The sequence below is a fragment of the Ranitomeya variabilis genome, chromosome 7 (genome assembly GCF_051348905.1).
Source record: "Ranitomeya variabilis isolate aRanVar5 chromosome 7, aRanVar5.hap1, whole genome shotgun sequence".
In the NCBI taxonomy this organism is placed as follows: domain Eukaryota; kingdom Metazoa; phylum Chordata; class Amphibia; order Anura; family Dendrobatidae; genus Ranitomeya; species Ranitomeya variabilis.
In genome coordinates, this window is record NC_135238.1 from 242,283,063 (window position 1) to 242,302,445 (window position 19,383).

Below are 19,383 nucleotides of genomic sequence, written 5' to 3' on the forward strand. Positions count from 1 at the left end.
CTGCCCCCACTGTACAATACAAGCCCCCAATACAGTGAACTGCCCCCACTGTACAATACAAGCCCCCAATACAGTGAACCTCCCCCACTGTACAATACAAGCCCCCAATACAGTGAACTGCCCCCACTGTACAATACAAGCCCCCAATACAGTGAACTGCCCCCACTGTACAATACAAGCCCCCAATACAGTGAACCGCCCCCACTGTACAATACAACCCCCCGATAGTGTACTGCCCCCCACTGTACAATACAAGCCCCCAATACAGTGAACTGCCCCCCACTGTACAATACAAGCCCCCAATACAGTGAACTGCCCCCACTGTACAATACAAGCCCCCAATACAGTGTACTGCCCCCCACTGTACAATACAAGCCCCCAATACAGTGAACTGCCCCCACTGTACAATACAAGCCCCCAATACAGTGAACTGCCCCCACTGTACAATACAAGCCCCCAATACAGTGTACTGCCCCCACTGTACAATACAAGCCCCCAATACAGTGAACTGCCCCCACTGTACAATACAAGCCCCCAATACAGTGAACTGCCCCCACTGTACAATACAAGCCCCCAATACAGTGAACTGCCCCCACTGTACAATACAAGCCCCCAATACAGTGAACCGCCCCCACTGTACAATACAACCCCCCGATAGTGTACTGCCCCCCACTGTACAATACAAGCCCCCAATACAGTGAACTGCCCCCCACTGTACAATACAAGCCCCCAATACAGTGAACTGCCCCCACTGTACAATACAAGCCCCCAATACAGTGTACTGCCCCCCACTGTACAATACAAGCCCCCAATACAGTGAACTGCCCCCACTGTACAATACAACCCCCCGATAGTGTACTGCCCCGCACTGTACAATACAAGCCCCCAATACAGTGTACTGCCCCCACTGTACAATACAAGCCCCCAATACAGTGAACTGCCCCCACTGTACAATACAAGCCCCAATACAGTGTACTGCCCCCACTGTACAATACAAGCCCCCAATACAGTGTACTGCCCCCACTGTACAATACAAGCCCCCAATACAGTGAACTGCCCCCACTGTACAATACAAGCCCCCAATACAGTGTACTGCCCCCACTGTACAATACAAGCCCCCCAATACAGTGTACTGCCCCCCACTGTACAATACAAGCCCCCAATACAGTGAACTGCCCCCACTGTACAATACAAGCCCCCAATACAGTGTACTGCCCCCCACTGTACAATACAAGCCCCCAATACAGTGAACCGCCCCCACTGTACAATACAACCCCCCGATAGTGTACTGCCCCGCACTGTACAATACAAGCCCCCAATACAGTGTACTGCCCCCACTGTACAATACAAGCCCCCAATACAGTGAACTGCCCCCACTGTACAATACAAGCCCCAATACAGTGTACTGCCCCCACTGTACAATACAAGCCCCCAATACAGTGTACTGCCCCCACTGTACAATACAAGCCCCCAATACAGTGAACTGCCCCCACTGTACAATACAAGCCCCCAATACAGTGTACTGCCCCCACTGTACAATACAAGCCCCCCAATACAGTGTACTGCCCCCCACTGTACAATACAAGCCCCCAATACAGTGAACTGCCCCCACTGTACAATACAAGCCCCCAATACAGTGTACTGCCCCCCACTGTACAATACAAGCCCCCAATACAGTGAACTGCCCCCACTGTACAATACAAGCCCCCCAATACAGTGTACTGCCCCCCACTGTACAATACAAGCCCCCAATACAGTGTACTGCCCCCACTGTACAATACAAGCCCCCAATACAGTGTACTGCCCCCAATACAGTGATCCTGTGGATCATGGTAACTTGATCTCATCGGGCAGCTGTGACTAATCTGCTACTTTCACACATCAGTTTTTCGCCTTCAGGCATAATCCGGCTATTTTTGAAAAAAACTGATCCGGTGCAAATTGTGAAAAACGTATGTGCCGGATCCGTTTTTTGCTGGATCCGTTTTTGTTCACCGGGCCTACAGTTTGGACTTCCTGTTCCGGGGGAGGATGAGAGTCCAGAATGGAAAACGATGCTCAGTGCAAAAATACCGGAATCGGTAGCCGGATCCAGTCAATACACCACGTTTCATCCGTTTATCACTGGAACCGTCGCTGGGCGTATTCTCCGTCTGCAGGAAAATAAATTTTTGACGGATCCGGCAAAAAGCGGATGAAACGTGTGACCATCAGGCGCAATCCGGCGCTAATACAACTCTATGAGAAAAAAACGGATCTGGCGGAAAAAAAAAAGATCCGTTTTTTTCAAAAATCGCCGGATTGTGCCTGACGGCAAAAACCTGATGTGTGAGAGTGGCCTTAGTGGTTAGGTCCGTAAATAAAGTTGTATGAAAAAGTATTTGCCCCCTTCCTGGTTTTCTATTATTTTGCATGTTTCTCACACTTAACAGTTCACCAAACAAATGTAAATATTAGACAATGATAACATAAGCAACCGCAAAACACAGTTTATGAATTAGTTTTTATTAAGGGAAAAAGAAATCCAAACCTACAGGGTCCTGAGTGATAACCTGATTGCCCCTAAACCTAATAACTGGTTGGACCGCCATTAGCAACAACAACAACTGCAGTCAAGAGTTTGCGATAACTGGCAGCAAGTCTTTTCCAATGCTCTGGAGGAATTTTGTCCGCTCATCTTTGCAGAATTGTTATAATTCAGCCACATTGGAGGTTTCCGAGCATTAACCACCTTTTTAAGGTTATTACAGCATCTCAATCAGATTAAGGACAGGACTTTGACTAGGCCACTCCAAAGTCTCAATTTTGTTTTTCTTAAGCCATTCAGAGGTGGACTTGCTGGTGTGTTGTGGATCATTGTTCTGCTGCATAATCCAAGTGCGCTTCAGCTTGAGATCGTGGACAGATGGCCAGACATTCTTTTTCAGGATTTTTTGGTAGACGGCAGAATTCATGGTTCCTGTTAGTTGGTATGATGTTCCTTTTCTGAAATGCTGAGTTACTTCTACGCCAGATGTAATGGGACATACACCTTCCAAAAAGTTCAGCTTTTGTCTCCTCAGTCCACAAAGTATTCTCAGAAAAGTCTTGGGGGTCCTCAACTTGTTTTCTGGCAAAACTGAGACAATCCTCTATGTTCTGATTGCTCAGCAGTGGTTTTCTTCTTGGGACGCTGCCATGCAGCCATTTTTGCCCAGTCTCTTTCTTCTGGTGGAGTCGTGATCACCGATCTTAGCTGAGCCAAGTGAGGCCTGCAGTTTTTTGAATGTTGTTGTGGGGTCTTTTGTGACCTCTTGAATGAGTCGTCGCTGCGCTCTTGGGGTAATTGTGGCCGGCAGGCCACTCCTAGGAAGGTTCACCACTCTTCCTTGTTTTCGCCATTTGTGGATAATGGCTCTCACTGTGATTCACTGGAGTCCCAAAGCTTTAGGCTATGTGCCCACGTTGCGGATTTAGCTGTGGATCCGCAGCAGTTTTCCATGCAGTGTACAGTACCATGTAAACCTATGGAAAACAAAATCCTCAGTGCACATGCTACTTAAAATAGCACATGGAAACGCAACGGTTTATTTTCTGCAGCATGTCAATTCTTTGTGTGGAATCCTCAGCGTTTTACACCTGCTCCATTATAGGAATCCGCAGGTGTAAAAACGCAGGTGAAATCCGCACAAAATCCACAATGGAATCCGCAACATGTGCACATACCCTTAGAAATAGCTTTATAACCTTTTCCAGACTGCTAGATCTCAATTACTTTTTGTTTCTCATTTGTTCCAAAATTTCTTTGGATCGCAGCATGATGTGTAGCTTTTGAGGATCTTTGGATCTTTGTCAGGCAGGTCCTATTTAAGTGATTTATTGATTGAGAACAGGTGTAGCAGTAATCAGACCTGGTTGTGGCTAGGGAAGTTAAACTACAGTTGTGATAAACCACAGTTAATGTTTTCATAAAATCCTAGAATGTTAGAGTTGGAAGGGACCTCCAGGGTCATCAGGACCTCCAGGGTCATCGTGTCCAACCCCTGCTCAATGCAAGACTCACTAAACCATCTCAGACAGATGACTGTGCGGCCTCTGTGTGAAAACTTCCATTGAAGAACTCACCACCTTTCGTGGCCGCCTGTTCCACTCATTGATCACCCTCACTGTCACCCTTCTAATATCTAATCTGTAGCTTCTCCCTTTGTTTTCTTCCATTGATTCTCGTGTTTCCATGTGCTAATGAGAATAATGATGATACTTCTACAGTGTGACAGCTCTTCAGATATTTGTAGACAGTTCATCACAATTCATCTGACTTGAGCTGTAAAATCACTGCAGGAGCCGACAGCATAGAAGAGATGGATGACATAACAGTAAATACATATAGAATATGTAGATGTCAGTGACAAATACAATTAGTGCCGTGTGCGTGCAGCTTACTGTACATGTATTTAATTAATAAAAGTTTTTTTCTGAAAAAAATGGCGTAGGCTCCCGCGTAATTTTCTTAACCAGCAGAGGGTAAGCCGAAGGTTGGGGGCCAATGTTTATAGCCTGGGAAGGGGGATAATACCCATGGAATTTCCCAGGCTAATATCAGCTCACAACTGTATACTTAGCCTTTACTGGCTATTAAAATGAGGGACCTAAAAAAAAACGTAGGGTCCCCCTATAATTAATAACCATAAAAGGATATGCAGACAGCTGTTGGCTAATAATAATAGCCCAGGAAGGGGCCACGGATACTACCCCCCTTCCCCAGGATAAAAACATCAGCTCTCAGCCACCCCAGAAAAGGTGCATCTATAAGATGTAAAAATTCTGGCACTTAGCCACTCTTCCCACTTGCCCTAATGCGGTGGCAAGTGGGGTGATAGTTGGGGGATTGATGTCTCTTCGTATTGTCAGGTGACATCAAGCCCAGGGGTTAGTAATGGAGAGGCATCAATAAGATGCCCCATTACTAACCCCATAGTCACAGTAAGAAACCACAGACACCCGTAAAAAAAGTCCTTCAATTGAAAGAATGACACAGACTCCTTTAATAATCTTAATTAAACCATACTTACGACCTCGCCTATTCCGCCGAAGCCCTCGTTCTCCTGTAATACCCCAAAATTAAAAAACAAAAATATCCCTCACCTATCCATCGTTCTGTCCCACTCCGTAATCCATGTCTGGGGGAGAAATAGTTTTCATCCTGGACGGTACCAAGATGAGACAGTCCAGGCTGAGAACCACTGGTGAATGAGCTGCATCAGTGACCGGCGGTGACGTCATCGAGGTTACCTCCTGTCACTGACGCTGCATTCGCAGCAGCTTATTCACCAGTGGTTCTCAGCCTGGATGGTCTCATATTGGTACCGTCCAGGATGACATTTATCTCCCAGACATGGATTACGGCGTGCGCCAGAACGACGGAGATTTTAGGGATATTATTGTTTATTTTTTTATTTTAGTTTTATTACAGGAGACGAGGGATTCAATGGAATTAGGCGTTAGGTGAGTATAACTGGGTTTGTTATATTTAAATAAAGTAAAAGTGTTTTATTTCTAATAAAGGACTTTATTCTGGCTGTGTCTTTATTTACCATATAACTATAAGATTAGTAATGGAGAGGTGTCTTTTAGACGCCTCTCCATTACTAAGCCTTGGGCTTGATGTCAACTGACAATACAAAGGTGACATCAACCCACAAATATGAACCCCACTTGCCACCACCACAGGGCAAGTGGGAAGAGCCGAGCACATCGCCAGAATTGGCGCATCTAATAGATGTGCCTTTTCTGGGTGGCTGCGGGCTGCTATTTTTAGGCTGGTAGGGCCAATATCCATGGCCCCTTGCCAGCCTGAGAATACCAGCCCCCAGCTGTCTGCTTTAGTAAGGCTGGTTGTCAAAAATGGGGGGGACCGCACAGTTTTTTAAAATTATTTATTTAAATAAAATAACAGCGTGGGGGCCCCTCTACTCTTGATAACCAGCCTTGCTGAAGCTGACAGCTGAGGGTTGCAGCCTCCAGCTGTGAGTTTTGCCTGGCTGGTTATCAAAAATAGGGGGGAACCCACACAGGTTTTTTAAATTATTTATTTACAGAGCAGGAGCGGCTGATGAATACTCCCATCATCCACTTCTGCTCTCACTGTTATTAGCGGCAGCAGGCGTCGGATGATGGGAACAGTAGTCCCATTCGCTGACACCAGTGGCCGGAGGTAAACTGTATACCTCTAATCACAGCTGAGTGCTCACGCTGTCTTTTGATGGCGTGGGAACTGCGGGGACGATTTCACCGCCGATCACAAGCGGTGTTTGTCGGCCCCCCATTCAAGTGAATGGGGTTTGGGTCCGCTCTGCTGGATGACAGGCTGTATGGATGCATCATGCAGCCTGCCATCTGGATTTAGACTTTGATGTCACATCCTGCTGCCCTTGACTTTTCTGCAGCAAATACACTGCAAAAAAAGTCACCCTGCGTTTTTGCAGTGTTTTTGACCATTCATTCAACTCAATGGGTGAAAAACGCTGCAAAAACGCAGAAAGAAGTGACACTCTATGTCAAAAAAACACTGCAAAGCACAAAATCCTGATGAAAAAACCCAAAACAATGTGTGTGCATGAGATTTCTGAAATCTCATAGGCTTTGCTGGTGCTGTAAAAAGCAGCTGAAAATTAACATAAAAAACGCCGCAAAAGCACCCAGTGTGAACTAACCCTTATACGGTGTTTGAGGGCTGAACTATACTATGTGTGTGCACGTGTGGGCTGCATTATACTGTGGGGGGGTACAATATATTGTGTATGTGGGGGCTGCATTATACTGTGTATGTGGGGGGCTACATTATACCGTGGGGGTACAGTATACTGTGTATGTGGGGGCTGCAATACTGTGTATTTGGGGGCTGCAATATACTGTGGGGTGTACAATATACTGTGTATGTGGGGACTGCATTATACTGTGGGGTATACAATATACTGTGAATGTGGGGGCTGCATTATACTGTGGGGTATACAATATACTGTGAATGTGGGGGCTGCATTATACTGTGGAGGTACAATATACTGTGAATGTGGGGGCTGCATTATACTGTGGAGGTACAATATACTGTGAATGTGGGGGCTGCATTATACTGTGGGGTATACAATATACTGTGAATGCGGGGGCTGCATTATACTGTGGGGTATACAATATACTGTGTATGTGGGGGCTGCATTATACTGTGGGGGGTACAATATACTGTGTATGTGAGGGCTGCATTATACTGTGGGGGGTACAATATACTGTGTGGGTGGGGGCTGCATTATACCGTGTGTGTGTGTGGTGATGCATTATTCTCTGATGGGGCTTCATTATACCCTATGAGGGGGCTGCATTACACTATCAAGGACCATGGGGAGTGCATTATACTGTATTGAGGACTATCTGTCCCCATCATTCCTCATCAGCCGATGTAAAGAAACTCGGGGAACAAGTGTCAAACGACTTCAATATTGTCGATCGCTTGTTTAACGGCCTGAACTCAGCACATGTTAATACAACAGAAATGTTTCTGTGTGATGGTGCAATAGGTGAGCATTTGGGGCCCCACTTTTTCTAAAACTGATCCTCAACCCGCAGTCAGGCCGAAGCAAACACTTCCTGCAGCAAATCAGCAGGTCCAACCTGTTCTGTATCCTGATAAGTCCATGAGTGACTGACTGAGAACAAATGTGGCAGAGCCAAGAACGGTTGTAGCGGAGCCGAGAACAGTCCATCATTTAGAAAATTTCATAATATATTCACAAATTGTTATCTGTGATGTTACATAGGACTGCGGGGGGCATCCACTACATTATCTGTGGTATTACATAGGACTGCGGGGGCATCCACTACATTACCTGTGGTATTACATAGGACTGCGGGGGGGGGGGGGGGCATCTACTACATTATCTGTGGTGTTACATAGGACTGTGGGGGACATCCACTACGTTATCTGTGGTGTTACATAGGACTGCCTGGGGCATCTACTACATTATCTGAGGTGTTACATAGGACTGTGGGGGACATCCACTACATTATCTGTTGTTACATAGGACTGCCTGGGGCATCTACTACATTATCTGAGGTGTTACATAGGACTGTGGGGGACATCCACTACATTATCTGTGGTGTTACATAGGACTGCCTGGGGCATCTACTACATTATCTGTGGTGTTACGTAGGACTGTGGGGGACATCCACTACATTATATGCGGTGTTACATAGGACTGCGGTGGGATCTACTACATTATCTGTGGTATTACATAGGACTACGGGGGGCATCCACTACATTATCTGTGGTGTTACGTAGGACTGCGGGGGACATCTACTCCAATATCTGTCTTCAGTTATCACTGTGTTATCTGTGGTGTTACATAGGACTGCGGGTGACATCTACTACATTATCTGTACTCAGGAAGTTATCACTGTGTTGTCTGTGGTGTTACATAGGACTGCAGGGAGCATCTAGTCCAATATCTGTCCTCAGAGTTATCACTGTGTGATCTGTGGTGTTACATAGGACTGCAGGTGACATTTACCTCTCTGCTCAGACTGGAGCCAGAAAACTCATGGATGAGACCCCAGACTTTGCCGCAAGCCTTAGGTCCCTGATCAAGGCTGAGGTTGAAGGTTCCCTAAAGACCCTGTTAAAGACGGGGAAGAAAAGGGCTAAGGTGTCTGAGTCAGATGATTCCCCGCTGTCGGAGGGAGAATATTGCAGTGAGTCCACATCCTCCTCGGCCAGTGATATAGGGGGCAGACCGTACTTTCCAGCTGAGGATACGGATAGGCTGGTCAGAGTGGTTAGCTCAACAATGGGCCTGAAAAAGGAAAGAACATCAAGTCCCTGAAGGATATAATGTTTGGAGGGTTGGAGGACAGGAAAAAGGGCACCTTTCTGGTAGCAAGAGCCAAGCGCTCATAAATAAGGAGTGGAAAAAGTTGGAAAGGTCTGGTACCTTGCCGTCATCCTCAAAGAGGACTCTGAGATCTGGGATAAAGTGGCTTAATCTTCAAAGGTCGGCTCTGCCCTTTTGAGGATTCTGGGGTACTTAGGGATCCACTGGACAAAAAAGCGGATGGGTTTCTTAAGCACACCTGGGAGGAAGCAGCTGGGGGTCTGAAGCCGGCAACAGCTGGAAACTACTGCCCATTCCCTTATGTTCTGACTGCAACAAATCAAGGAGCAGCTTAAAGGGAACCTGTCACCAGGTTTGGCCAATACGAGTTACGGCCATCACCTTTCAGGGCTTATCTGCAGCATTCTATAATGCTATATATAAGCCCCCGATCCGACCTGCAAGAGAAGAAAAATAAGTTTTATTATACTCACCCAGGGGGCAGTCCGGTCCGATGGGTGTCACAGGAGGTCTTGGTCCAGCGCCTCCCATCTTCTTGCGATGCGGTCCTGCTTGCTTCATCGTTCCCCTGCGCAGGCATACTTCTCTTTCCTGTTGAGGGCAGAGCAAAGTCCTGCAGTGCGCAGGTGCTGGACCTCTCTGACGTTTCCCGGCGCCTGCGCACTGCAGTACTTTGCTCTGTCCTCAAGAGGGCAGAGAAGTACACCTGCGCAGGAGCGCGATTCCGGGGAGCCGGTGTGGATGACGTAGGGTCGCGTCATCCACAAGAAGCAAGCAGGAGGACGGCATCGCAAGAAGATAGGAGGCGCCGGACTAGGACCTGTGACACCCATCGAACTGGACCGCCCCGCAGGTGAGTATAATAAGTTATTTTTAGGCAGCACGGTGGCTCAGTGGTTAGCCTTGCAGCGCTGGAGTCCTGGGTTTAAATCCCACCAAGGACAACATCTGCAAGGAGTTTGTATGTTCTCCCCGTGTTTGCGTGGGTTTCCTCCGGTTTCCTCCCACATTCCAAAGACATACTGATAGGGATCTAAGATTGTGAGCCCCATCGGGGACAGTGATGATAATGTGTGCAAACTGTAAAGCGCTGTGGAATATGATAGCGCTATATAAAAATAATTATTTTTCTTCTCTTGCAGGTCAGATCAGGGGCTTATCTACAGCATTATAGAATGCTGTAGATAATCCCTGAAAGATGGTGGCCGTAACTCGTACCGGCCAAACATGATGACAGGTTCGCTTTAAGGACAAGACCCCCCAAGGGATAAAATCCTGGCCAATATGTCTGTTACACAGAGCGGCAGCTTTTCTTGAGGACACTTCTGCACACTGTATGAAGTTAGCGGCTAGGTCAGCAGGCCTATCAAATGCGGCCAGACAAGCCTTATGGCTAAAGGGATGTCCTGGGGATCTGCAGTCGAAAAATAGACTTTGCTCCATTCCATGCGATGGCCAATTTCTTTTTGGGAAGAAATTAGAGGACATTTTGTTAAAAGCTGGTGACAAAAAGAAGGGCTTTACGGGATTCCCTTCTGAGGATAGGAAACCTTCCTTTCAGAGGAGACGTCCTCCGGGAGCAAAAAGGAAGTGGGAGTTCAAGGGAAGATAGGAGTTGGCGTTTATATTCGGTGGGCCCTCTAGATCTTCCAAAAAGCCCTCCCACTGATGTCAGGTCAACGGTAGGGGGAAGGCTCTCCCTCTTTCTCCCTGCCTGGCTGAACATCTCCCCCAGTCGCTGGGTCTAGAATATTGTGAAGGAGAGTCTGAAGATAGACTTTGTCCGTCTGCCTGTCAGACCTTCATAGTAACATCCCTCAGGAAGTCACCAAGAGAATAACTTGCCTTGGAAGCAGAGATCATGGGACTCTTAGAAAAACAAGTTTTGTGCAAGATCCTGGAGGAAGAAAAAGGAAGATTTTATTCCCCACTCTTTTTTTGATAAAAACAAAACAGATGTTTCCTTCAGAACTTTTATCAATCTGAGGAACTCAACCGGTGGATTGTAAATTGCTCCTTCAAGATGTAATCGGTGAACACGGATATAAAGCTGTTATACCACAATTGTTTTATGTCAGCCATCGATTTGAAGGATGCATTTTATCACATCTCAATCCATCCGGATCATCAAACATTTTTGAGGGTGGCTCTGTATGTCCAGGGACAGGTCAGACATTACTAATACACGGCTCTGTCATTTGGGCTGTCAGTGGATCCGAGAATTTTCACCAAGGTAATATCAGAGGTGATGGCCTACCTTCGTACTTGGAACACAGTTATCGTCCCTTACCAGGACGAATTTCCTATAATAGGAAAATCAGAACACCACTATGCAGAACAGATGAAGGATGTAATGGTGGTCCTGGAGGGGCTCAGCTGGTTGTTGAACACCCTCAAGTCGAGACTAAAACCAGAAAAGATAGAGTCCTTCCTAGCCCTGGTTTTCAACTCACAGCGCCAAATCTGTCACTTACCAGAGGAAAAAAATAAAAAAGATAATGAACCTGGTGCGGTCAGCAATAGATCATCCAAGGATGACCCTGAAGACAGCAATGTCCCTGCTAGGGTCCCTGACATCCTGCATCCCAGCAGTAAGATGAGCCCAATTCCACCTCAGAAAGCTTCAGTGGGGAATTATGTCTGCACAGAGGTCATGAAGAGGACTTTTAGAAGGAAAGGTACATCTTTCTTCAGCAGTCAGAGATTCCCTCTTAGTGGACAGGCGGGAACAACTTGTCATCAGGGAGCCAGTGGGTAAGAACCATACAGGACATAATTACAACACACGTGAGCAACACTGGTTGAGGGGTACACCTGAGGAATCACACAGTTCATGAGACCTGGTCTTCTCTAGAAAGAAACCAGGGATCGAACCTGAAAGAGCTATGGGTTATGGAAAGGGCGCTAAGAGACTTTCTTCCCTTCCTCTTGGGTGCCATGTCTGGGTCCTGTTGGAAAACCGAGCAACTGTGGCTTATATCAACAACCAAAGGGGAACAAGGTCCCAGACCCTAATGATGGCAGCAGGCAATCTACTCCAGCTGGCAGAGCAACATGTGTTGTCCCTTACCGCACTTAACATAAGGGGAGTAGAGAATACAAAGACTTCCTGAGCCACGAGACTGAAACAAGTAGAATCGTCTCTAAATTCCCAGATCTTCCAGCAGATAGTTCATGCATGGGAAGGCCAGAGATAGATCTATTTGCTAGTTTACACAACACGATAGTGAGGAACTTCTGTTCATTAGACCCAAGGGAAAAACCATTTGCAGTAGATGCTCTTCAGATTCCCTGGAAAGTCAGGATTGCCTATGCCTTCCCTCCAATAGCGATGATTCCAACAGTCGTGAGGAAGATCAGGCACAGATGATTCTCATTGCTCCATTCTGCCCAAAGAAACCATGGTTTTCCCTTCTAAGGTTAATGTCGGTGTCAGATCCGTGGATTCTGCCAGAGATCCCGGACCTTCTCACACAGGGGCCACTTTCAAGTGAAGGGCTTCCATGTAGCAGCGTAGAATTTGAGAGGGCATTACTGAGTCAGAAAGGTTTCTCTCCAGGGTTAAGGTACCATCACACTAAGCGATGCTGCAGCGATACAGACAACAATGCCGATCGCTGCAGCGTCGCTGTTTGGTCGCTGGAGAGCTGTCACACAGACCGCTCTCCAGCGACCAACGATGCCGAGGTCCCCGGGTAACCATCGGGTTGCTAAGCGCAGGGCCGCGCTTAGTAACCCGATGTTTACCCTGGTTACCAGTGTAAAATGTAAAAAAACAAACAGTACATACTCACCTTCGCGTCCCCCGGCGTCCGCTTCCTGCACTGACTGAGCGCCGGCCCTAACAGCAGAGCGGTGACGTTACCGCTGTGCTGTGATTTCACTTTACGGCCGGCGCTCAGTCAGTGCAGGAAGCGGACGCCGGGGAACGCGAAGGTGAGTATGTACTGTTTGTTTTTTTACATTTTACACTGGTAACCAGGGTAAACATCGGGTTACTAAGCGCGGCCCTGCGCTTAGTAACCCGATATTTACCCTGGTTACCAGTGTAAAACATCGCTGGTATCGTTGCTTTTGCTGTCAAACACAACGATACATGGCGATCTGACGACCAAATAAAGTTCTGAACTTTAACCAACGACCAGCGATATCACAGCGGGATCCTGATCGCTGCTGCCTGTCAAACTCAACGATATCGCTATCCAGGACGCTGCAACGTCACGGATCGCTAGCGATATCGTTTAGTGTGAAGGTACCTTTAGTCTCCACCCGGTTAAAAAGTAGGAAACCAATAAGATCAAAAATGTACGGCAGGGCACAGAAGAAACTTATGGAATTTTCAGGGCAGCCTCTAGAGCAGTGTTCCCCAACTTCGGTCCTCAAGAGCCACCAACAGGTCATGTTTTGAGGATTTCCTTAGTATTGCACAGGTCATTGAATGCTTGCCTGTCCAGGTGATGCAATTATCACCTGTGCAATACTAAGGAAATCCTGAAAACATGACCTGTTGGTGGCTCTCGAGGATCGGACTTGGGGAACACTGCTCTAGAGGATAAGGCTCCAGTAGGATCCATTTAAGGGTATGTGTCCACGTTCAGGATTGCATCAGGATTTGGTCAGGATTTTTCATCAGTATTTGTAGCCAAAACCAGGAGTGGGTGATAAATGCAGAATTGGAGCATATGTTTCTATTATACTTTTCCTCTAATTGTTCCACTCCTGGTTTTGGCTTACAAATACTGATGAAAAATCCTGACCAAATCCTGATGCAATCCTGAACGTGGACACATAGCCTTAGTTTCCACAGTCAGGACTTGAGCTGGGGTTAGCAACTAACACCCTCAAGGTACAGGTCTCAGCCTTAGGAGCCTTATATAACTGTAATCTGGCAGGAAATGGATGGGTATGATGATTTATAAAATCCTGTGGTAGGTCCAGACCGGTTAGAATCCTGAAAATTCCACAGTGGGATCTAAATCTAGTACTAGAGGCACTAACTAAAGACCCGTTCGAGCCCCTACAGTAGTTAGCTGCCAATTTCCTCATGCTTAACACCACAGTTAGCGGCTCTGACATCGGCCCCGTGGGGTGAGCGATATACAGGCCCTGTCCGTATGCCCCCCTATACGCATTTATATGATAGGGTTGTCTTAAGACATGACATGGCCTATCTCCCAAAGAAGCTCTTAATCGCTTGGCTCCTGTGAAACTTTTTTTGCCCTCCTTTTGTAATAGCCCCAGGAATCCAGGAGAGGAAAGATTCCACAGCTTAGATATGTGGAAGTCGCTATTGGACTATATGTCCATGGCTAGTCAGTGGAGGAAGGACCAGTCCGTTTGTAACCTTTCAGGGTAGCAGAAAGGGGCATTGGGTATCCCAGGGTACCATTGCCAGATGTACCAGGGAGGTCATCAGTTTATCTTACACTACGAGTGGTGCTCTGGTTCCTGATGGCATCAAGGCTCATTCCACCAGAGCCGTGGTGACCTCCTGGGCAGAATAAGCGAAGGTATCAATTGATCAGATCTTGAAGGCCACTACCTGGTCCGCACCATCTACCTTCTTTAAGCACTACAGACTGCATCTGTCCTCCTCTGCTGTCTTGACCTTTGGTCGTAGGGTGCTGCAAGCAGTGTTTCAATTCTCCAGAAATCTCCCAGGTTTGATGTCATGGGTGAAGGGATAATACCAAGGTTACTTATCGGTAGCCATTTTTTTCATAATCCATGACTGCACCCGTATATCCCCACCACCGCCCTTATGGGTGTGCACAATAGTTTGGGTGTTTTATAATGTGGTGTTGGTTATCTGTGTAAATTAACCTGGAGGTCCTATCATGCTCTGTAACCCAACTAAAATGGGGGAGAGGTACCTCCCGTTTATTTCAGTAGGTTTCCTGTCTTAGCTGGGTGGATTCCTCTCAGATGTGCCATCATAGGTTCAGAAAAGCAGCTACCAGTAAGTAACCTTGGTGCATCTGTGCTATTACATAGGACTGCAGGTGATATTCTAGTACATTCTCAATGCCCCTCCTCTTTACTACTCAGCCCTGTTCTTCCAAAACCAGCTTCTCCACCATGACAGAAGATCAGCTCTCCACCCTTCTGTCAAATCACATCTCACCACTTGCAGGCTTGACCCACCCGTCCCACCTCATCCCTAACCTCGCCAAAGTCTTCATCCCAACCCTAACACACCTCCTCAACCTCTCACAAACGGTGTCTTCCCCTCATCCTTCAATCATGCCTCAATCACACTTATACTCAAAAGACCCTCCCTTGACCCATCCTCTGTGTCTAGCTATCGCCCGATATCTGTTCTCCCTTATACCTCAAAACTACTGGAACAGCACGTCCATCTTGAACTGTCCTCCCACCTCTCTTGCTCCCTCTTTGACTAGTTACAATCTGGCTTCCGACCCCATCACTCAACTGAAACTGCCCTAACTAAAGTCACCACTAACCGCCAAGAGCAAGCGACACTTCTCTGTCCTCCGTTTCCTGGACCTGTCTTCTGCCTTCGACACTGTGGACCATTCCCTCCTGCTACAGATTCTCTTATCTTTTGGCATTACAGACTTGGCCCTATCCTGGATATTGTCATATCTGACAGACTGAACATTCAGTGTCTCCTTCTCCCTCACCACCTCCTCACCTCGCCCCCTGTCTGTCGGTGTTCCCCAAGGCTCAGTTCTAGGGCCCCTACTCTTCTCCATCTACACCTTCGGCCTGGGACAGCTCCTAGAATCCCACGGTATGCAGTATCATCTCTACGCTGATGACACGCAGATCTACCTATCTGGACTTGACCTCACTTCCTGACAAAAATCCCACACTATCTGTCTGCTATTTCATCCTTTTCTGCTCGCTTTCTAAAACTGAACATGGACAAAACAGAATTCATCATCTTTCCCCCATCTCACTCTACCCCTCCACCAGACCTATCCATCAATGTCAATGGCTGCTCACTTTCTCCAGTCCCGCATGCTCGGTGCCTTGGGGTTATTCTCGACTCTGCCCTCTCTTTCAAGCCATATATCCAAGCCCTTGCCTCCTCCTGCCGTCTCAAACTCAAAAATATTTCCCGGCTCCGTGCATTCCTTGACCACGAAACCACAAAAACACTAGTACATGCCCTTATCATCTCGCGCCTTGACTACTGCAACCTCCTACTCTCCAGCACTCTGACACCCCTCCAATCCATCCTACACTCTGCTGCCCGATTAATCCACCTGTCCCCCCGCTATTCCCCAGCCTCTCCTCCCTGCCATGCCCTTCACTGGCTTCCTATTGCAAAGAGGCTTCAGTTCAAAACCCTTACAATGACATACAAAGCCATCCACAACCTGTCTCCTCCATACATCTGTGACATTGTCTCCCGGTACTTTCCTGCATGCAACCTCCGATCCTCACAAGATCTCCTTCTCTACTCCCCTCTTATCTCCTCTTCCCACAATCGCATCCAAGATTTCTCCCTTGCTTCCCCCATATTCTGGAACTCTCTACCCCAACACATCAGACTCTTGCCTACCATAGAAACCTTCAAAATGAACCTGAAGACCTACCTCTTCCGACAAGCCTATAGCCTGCAGTGATCCTGAACTTACTGAACCGCCACACAACCAGCTCTGCCCTCTCCTAGTGTACCATCAACCATCCCCTGCAGACTGTGAACCCTCAAGGGCAGGGTCCTCCCTCCTTATGTACCCGCGTGCCTTGTTTTTTGCTCATGTTTATTGTACTGGTCTATATTTGCCCCTTTCACATGTAAAGTGCCATGGAATAAATGGCGCTATAAAAATGTATAATAATACTCAAAAGTTATCACTTTATCTGTGGTGTTACATAGGACTGCAGGTGACATCTAGTACATTATTCGTACTGTCTTGTATATGTAGTTACATCTACTAATGAATAAAAAGCAAAGGGCAGATGTAAGCTGTGGGCAGGGCGGTGATCGCCTCCACTTCACGTACTTTCCTCCCATCCATGTTCAGCTCTGCCCCCACAGGGCGGTGATCGCCTCCGCGCCAGGTAGTTTCCTCTCCTCCAGCACCAAACCACAGGGGGTGATTGCCTCCTGTAGACATGGTTTCCTCTCTGCTGACACAATCAGCTCCATCCCCGCAGGGCAGTGATCACCTCCATTCTATATGGTTTCCTCTCCTCCAACATGTTCAGCTCTGCCCCGCAGGGGGTGATTGCCTCCAGTAGACATGGTTCCTTCTCAGTCGACCCCTTCAGTTCCATCCCCGCAGGGCTTTGACCGCCTCCACTACACGTGGTTTCCTCTCCATGTTCATCTCTGCCCCTGCAGGGTGGTTATTGCCTCCACGTCGGGTAGTTTCCTCTACTTCAGCCCCAGCAGAGCAGTGCTGGCCTCCACTTCATGTGCTTTCCTCCCCCCGCAGGGCGGTGATGGCCTCCACTACACATGGTTTCCTCTCTGCCAGGCCTCTTAGCCCCATCCCTTATTGTGCCGATGACAAAACACATGGATAAGTACAGAATTGATTTTATTCATTAGAAATTATGTGGGTTTGGTCAGGAAATCTGCTGCGGGGTGACAACTTCTAAACAAAACCAACTTCAGCAAACAGAATAATAAAGAAGCAAACATAAAAAGTGTCTGTGCGACAGGGGACAGCCGGCAGGAGCACGGCGACAAAAAGGGGAAAAAACGGGAGACAGTACAACACGGGGGGGTGCTCCATAATATTATGTGGACACACCCTCCCTCATTTCTGATTCTAATTAACATTCCTGTCACTCGTCAAGTCTTTAGATTAGTTTTTCATTGGTTTCAATACCACTGCTTCCTTCTGTGAATCACAAAATGCGGATAAAAACCTAGACTTCATTTTGACCTAACCCTTAGCCTATGTTCGCACAGTTTTTGCAGCGATACTTATGCAATTAAGAAGTGCCTTTTACAAAAGCTCTGAGATTTCAGAAAGCGCCTGCACACGTTTTTCACTGCTTTTTTCCTGACTGAATTTGAGACCAGCAGCGTTATTGAACGCTGCAGCTTGTCAATTCTTTGTTTTTTTTTCACCCATGGAAAGCAGGGAGAAAGTGCAAAAATACGCATCAGAAAGGGTTTCCTATGTTTTTGGTTAATAAAACCAACTTTATGAGGCATGTAGTGTGGTGTGATTACACGTAATCAGCACAAAAATACGCAGCGAAGATGCTACAAAATCTGCATTCTGAACACAGCAGTTTTACTGCCAAGAAAGCAGGTTTTGAATGCAGAAAAATACGCTGCAAGTGAACAGAGCCTTACAGCGATGTAAACTCCAGACTGATACATGGTAGCAGGAAATATGGGCTCCGATGTCTGCACCTTGCAGAGGACGCGGATACACACTTGGATAGAAACTGCTGGTCCCTTAAGGTAAAGCAACAAAACCCCACACCGGTCACTGAAATAATCTGAGACCGACAAAAATGATATTTTTCAATGTAAATTTATTAAACAACAACAATAAGAATCAGACTTCGCTTTTCTGCTTGTGAATTTTGGTTTAACAGAAAAATGGAAAAAAAAACCCTGAACTAATGGAAATGTCCTGGACACCAGTGGTGGTTCCCCTAGAGAAGATTGAAATTCACTTGTCCATAGGAACATGTGAAACTAAACTTGTAATCAATCGGCTATTTACAGGGTGAAAAGTAGTCACTGTGCTGTTTGGTATCATGGTGTACAACACTGACCACGGAGGACGGGAAGCGGAGGAAAGAGTGGTCTCAGATTAGAGAGGACATAATAGACGAACAGTAAAGGCTAGAAGACGTCTCCTACAGTCAGATGTGACTACAGCTGCACAGATTATCCAGAAGTGTAAGGTCTATGGGGCGGTAGCCGACCTCCCTGGACGCAGCCCCACACGGATAATATGAATGAGAACCACAGAGCCCAGAACAACTTCCATAGAGATTACAGGAGGACAATGCGGTCAATGTCCATCAGTGTCAGGCCGCACCATCCGGCGCTGTTAGGGCCAAAGTGGACTTCAAGGAAGACAGGCAAGGAGGAAACCACTGAAAGCAGATCATAAAGTGAGGCTGGAATTCGCCACAATGCGTATTAACAAGCCACACAGCTTCTGGGAGAACATTTTGGGGAGGCTGCATTTGACACATGGAGGAGCAGGGGACGTTCTGGCTCTGCTATATCTGACAAATGGAGGAGCTTGGGGACATTTTGGGGAGGCTGCATTTGACACATGGAGGAGCTCGAGGATGTTCTGGCTCTGCTGCATCAGACACATGGAGGAGCTTGGGGACGTTTTGGGGCGGCTGCATCTGACACATGGAGGAACTCGAGGATGTTCTGGCTCTGCTGCATCAGACACATGGAGGAGCTTGGGGACGTTTTGGGGCTGCTGCATCTGACACATGGAGGAACTCGAGGATGTTCTTGCTCTGCTGCATCAGACACATGGAGGAGCTTGGGGACATTTTGGGGCGGCTGCATCTGACACATGGAGGAACTCGAGGATGTTCTGGCTCTGCTGCATCA